Here is a 5895-nt window from a genome sequence, read left to right on the forward strand (position 1 = left end):
TCAAAGTTTGTCTCACTGAAGTTGTCTCTGGTCACCGTGTACTTGTTTTCTTTTCCCTGGCAAATCGGTACCCATTTCTGATCATATGAAGCTCATCATTTGTTTTGTTGGTGCCAGAGTTTTCTATTACTTTTGTGCTTCCACATGTGTGTGTGTGTGGTGTTTTGGGCTGGGTTGCCTTGAGTCGAGTAACAGGCAGCCCTAAAAGCTTGAACTTACCTCTGTAATATATTGCAGACATACATAGACAGACATGCATACACCACGGCACGGTGGCACGGTGGTTAGCGTGGTCGCCTCACAGCAAGAAGGTCCTGGGGTAGTCCGACCGTGGGGGTCGTCCCGGGTCGTCCTCAGTGTGGAGGCTGCATGTTCTCCCCGTGTCTGCATGGGTTTCCTCGGGGGGCTCCGGTTTCCTCCCACAGTCCAAAGACATGTAGGTCAGGTGAATCGGCTGTACTGAATTGCCCCTAGGTGTGTGTGTGTGTGTGTGTGTTGGCCCTGTGTGATGGCCTGGCAGCCTGTCCAGGGTGTCTTCCCGCCTGCCACCCAATGACTACTGGGATGGGCTCCAGCATCCCCCACGACCCTGAGAGCAGGATAAGCGGTTTGGGTAATGGATATGGACAGAAGATGGGAGCACAAAATGTGGAGCCCATACAAAGAGAGAGCACATCAGCAGTGTTAAAACAGTTTACTGTGAGTGGTTTTTTTTTTGTGGCTATGTCTTTGTTAATAGTAAAGGTGGCTTTTAAGAGACACAATCTCTATTTTCAACTTTATCTTTGTATGTATGTTGCAGGTGAACGTTTATTAGCAGCCATGATACCAAGCAGTGTCTCTGAAATGCTGCTGAAATCGAGAGGAACTGGCGGACAATCTGTGAGTCACTGTCTTCGTATGACATTCAGTGGTATTTTCCTAAATGAAGTGATTACTAGGAAAACAGCCCGCCGTGCTATACTGAGATAGCAAAATTGCTATGGCCCGGACCCGTCCCACACCGACACTTTCATCCGGCCCACAAACCGCGTGGAACGGTGGCACTTGGGTGGTCCGCTCCTGTTTGCCAGATCTGGGCCAGAACCAAGCCATAGCAATGCCACATGTGCCACATTTGCCAAAGGTGGCCCATTTTTTCTGATATTTGGGTCATATTCACCATTTATCAGGGTCAGGGTCACATCCAGATTCCATGTTGCCAAGAGCACAAAAAAGGCCCACATTTTCTTTGCCAAAAAAGGCCCACATTTGATTTGGCATATTTGGGCCATATTTGCTATTATACATGTGGGCCACTTCAGGCTCACATCCATTCTGTCAGGGCCAGAAGAAGGCCATCAGTGCCGTATCATTGCCTGAAGTGGCCCACATCCGGGTGCTATCTGGGGAGGAGTCATCATAACAAGGCCAAGATAGTGAGAGAGTAGCCTACTCAGAATCTGGCGTCGGAGCACCGTAACAGGTGAAAACATGATCGGTGCGGCGCACCCGCACATCAACAACACTATTCATGTCTGCGGATAGGCCTTATAAACACAAAACACAAGTGCGTAAGTTGATTATTAGTCAAATAAATAACAAATAAGCTCAATTTACATCACAGGCGCACTCCAGGCTTTCCAGTGTGAAGTCTTGACGCCGCGCCAGCCAGCGAACTCTTCCGTTTGGCTTTAGCTCCGCAGTAGTCCATCTAATGTAGGGGCTCTCCGACTGTGACCGTACCGCCAGCGCATCAGTACAGACTGGTGTCGCGGGATTTGCGTATGTGACGTTATCATGAAGTCGGTAGTTGTGTCGGTGTTGGTAACGTGGTCAAGCAGTTGATTAAATGCTCCCGAGGGTGCGAGTTGTTCTTTTTCTATCGGTTAGACTAGAAGAACCCCGCTACAGTGTAGCGGTTTTGGTTATCCACCCATCTAAATCTCCCTCCTCTTCATCCTGCCAGCTAACCGCCTTCCCCCTGCCACTAAACCCCCCCCACTCCAACTCCCTCCCCCCAAATGCTCAGAATCATCTGAAATGCCGAGAAAAGTGGTTTTTAGCCATTTTTAGAAAATGCATATTTTGCATAATTGTGCATAATTATTATAATTATTTTAATGTTCTACTATTTTTCTGGTCCTCTCTGGAACAATACCTACCACCTCCAAAAAAAATGAGGATCATAAGTGCATTTTTGCAAAAATGCATATTTTGCATAATGCCAAAACATGTCCCAGAAATTTTTTTTATATAGGTGAAAAAAAATCAAAGATGCTCAGAATCATCTGAAATGCCGAGAAGAGTGGTTTTTAGCCATTTTTAGAAAAATGCATATATTGCATATTTATGCATAATTATGCATGATTTTAATTTTCTGGGATTTTCCCCTTACTCTCTGAGATAATACCTACCACCTCCAAAAAGAATTAGGATCATAAGTGCTTTAGTTTTCGATCCCGCTATCTACACTAACACACACACTAACACCACACACACACACATTCCGAACATATATGAGCAGAAGGTGGGGAAGTAGCCACACCTGTACGACACGTCACAGAGAGGATACACACCACCGTCTCTTCAGTGTATTGTCTTGTAGAGCCAGCAGGCAAGAGCGTCTCTTCCTCTTCGTCAGCGTCGGACGCCATGACAGAAGAGCGTAAACAACACGCGAGCATTGTGGGTAATGTAGTGTTTCACGGACGGCTTGACAGGAAACTACAACGCGGAAGTGCGCTCGACTACGGAAACCCAAATGACCGCGGACGTCCCGCCCGAGTACGTTTGGGCCTTTAAATCTGATTCATCAGATAAGACACGCGGACACTTGCACGCGCGCAACAGCGGCCAGCTGTATTGTTCGTCAGACCCGCCAAAACCCGAACCGCCCGCACGCGCTGATTTCCATTCAAAAACAGAAAACTTTATTGAGTTCACTTCACGTGACAGCCGCCATATACGCCCGTGCGCGACCCATGCAAATGCGACTGTGACGTCGTGGCTTATTTCACGGACGCTTCGTATTTGCAACGCTGCTCGCGGTCTCCGCCCGGCCGCCGTCCAGCAAGCCGTTAAGAACGCGAGGTTTGCGCGGACGGCGGAAAGAGCCGAGGCGTGACGTAGCCAGAGCCGCCATCTTGTTGAACTGCTCAGGATTCTGAAGGGATGCCACATATTTTATGCATATCCCGCATATTATGCAGATTTTTAATGTTCCGCCATTTTTTATAGGTGCCCCTGATCATCCCCGATAACCTCCAAAAAGAATCGAGGCCCCAAGTGCTTTAGTTTGGCCGTTTATAGACTCCCACACAGACACACACCAGACACACACATTGTGAAAATACGGGAGTTGATGCCAGACAGACGTCACATGGTGTCAGAAGTGACGAGAGTCATCGGACCGGGTCGACATGTCGACGTGTCATCCGCCGGAGGAGTTCAAGTTTGCCAGGCCGGGAGCGAATTTACGAATCCTACTATGGTCACGCCAAGACCCCCCCCCCGCGAAAAGACACGCCCCGCCTCTATTTCTGATTGGTCCGTCACAACACGTCCCGCCTCTAGTTCTGATTGGTCCGTCACAACACGTCCCGCCTCTATTTCTGACTGGTCCGTCACATCACGCCCCGCCTCTATTTCTGATTGGTCCGTCACGTCACACCCCGCCCCATATTTCTGATTGGTCCGTCACAACACGTCACTCCTATCTTTGATAAGTGTGTGTGACGGACTATCGATTCGCTTGGAGGAGCTACGCGAAAGAGGACGTCTCTCAAGAGACTTACACGGATGTAAGTTCGTAATGTTGTGATAATAAAGGAGTTAAAAATGCACCTCGACGTCTGTTTTTGTCTGTCATTCTATAGATAGAAAATAGATTTGAACACCTGCCACATCAATGAGGGTTACCAGTGTTAGCACCTGTTCCTATTCCCTGGGGGTTTTGAGCTTTTTTTTCTTATCTTATAATTCACATAGTAATTTAGATTACAATTTGATTAAATTTGATTTTTGTATGTCGCTTTGGACAAAAGCGTCTGCTAAATGCCTAAAAATAAACATAAAATCACTCATGAAGAATGTGGTCAAAAGGGTAGCCTATAGGCTACATAATGTAAACTACTAATAAGAGACGTTAGCCCCTAGCTAGCTAACGGGTCTGACCCTTTAGCCGAGCGGTTAGTGACGTCGCCTTGTGGTGCAGTACACCCCGTATCGAATCCCGCACCGGGCAAGAAAATAAGCGGTTACATTGGTGGCAGCGGTGGGATCCGGAAGCGTGCAGATCCTCAGAAGTCTCTTCGGAGCGCGGGAATAACCGCGCTTCCGGGAGAGGGTGACGACTGTAAACCACTAAGAAGACACGTTAGCCCCTAGCTAACGGGTCTAACCCTTTAGCCGAACGGTTAGTGATGTCGCCTTGTGGTGCAGTACACCCCGTATCGAATCCCGCACCGGGCAAGAAAATAACCGGTTACAATAACATTACAGTTATTAAAAAAAAACAACAACAGCAAGGCAATGAACAAATAATTGGGCAACTTCCATGGCCAGATATACCTAAATGAATGGTTCATTGTGTCTTGTCAACGTGGAAGCAAAAACTTGTCTTTAGTAGCCAAACGAAACGTCTCCGCAAAGCCAAATACAGCGTTGAAGCAGCGTAGAAGCTCTTTTGTGACGCTTTATAATGCTCACAGCGAGGGCACGGTAGAGTTCTAAAGCGTCCAGTTGAGTTGCATGCAACCCAGCCAATCACAGACAGAGTAGGGCGGGTCTTGGCGTGGCCATAGTAGGGTTCGTAAATTGGCGCCCGGAAGAACGGCCGGAGCGGAAGCGACGATGCTCGCGCTTCAGGACAGCGACCAAGTTAGAACAACGAGGACGGGGAAGTCCAGGTCTGTCCGCTCATTTGCGCCATGGGCAGCGAGGCGGAACAGATATTCAGCTCGTCGTAGTTTGAAGAGGAGGCCTACGAGAGAGGTTACGGCGCCGTTTTGAAGAAACTCGACGACTGCTGCGTTTCAGGACGCAACGTAATTCACGAAAGACTTGTGCTTTTATCAGAGGAGCCGGCCACCCGGCGAGAAAGCGTAGTTCCGTATGTTGGTAAATAAGGGTGTACCGCTTTAAGAGCGAGATCTGGGGTCGGACTCTGATTGGTTGGTAGGGAGGGGGGAATGAGGAAGTTGTTGTTGTGTGGCGCGAACGGTAGTGGGAGCTCCGCGCAAGTGAAAGGAAATATTATTAGTAAGAACTGTGATATATTGGACCTATGTCAACGTTTTGTGCAGCTGTGAAGAAGGATTAAATGTGTATCCAAAGAGAGAAGACGGTGCCCTCGCCATTTTCAGACGAAGTGAACTATTGAACCGTGTTGGGTTGTACTCCGGAGTTTAGCTAGCTAGCTAGCACCAGGCAGTGACGGACAGCGAACTTCGGCCCTGGATCCGAAATAAATTCGGTTCCCCTGTAGCTTCCGGCGAAGGTAGTCAGAAGACGGAGACGGGACAAGTAACACGTATGAGCTAGCAGAGAACTGTGAGTTCGGCGACAAAAGGGACGAACACATCCGTGATAGACTGGTCGTGGGTATCGGAGATAAGGAGTTGCCTCGGAAGTTTCAGCTAACCACAGACTCGACGCTAGCATAAACTACCCGGCAAGCGCGGAAGTCCGAGGAGGTTGCTAGACAGATTAGCCTCCAGACCGTCCCACCGGAGCTGCAGGTGAGTTAATGTTAACGTCGGCAGACGGCGAAGGGCAACACGGCAGGAGAAGCCACAAGCAGCCCTAGAAATGTGCAGAACGGTAGGTGCGGCTCTCGGCACTGTGATGAAAAGCAATGCCTCGCTTTTAAGAGTACATGTAAAACGCGCAAAAAGTGTCATACCAAAACACCGA

Source organism: Lampris incognitus, chromosome 5 (assembly GCF_029633865.1).
Source record: "Lampris incognitus isolate fLamInc1 chromosome 5, fLamInc1.hap2, whole genome shotgun sequence".
Lineage (NCBI taxonomy): Eukaryota > Metazoa > Chordata > Actinopteri > Lampriformes > Lampridae > Lampris > Lampris incognitus.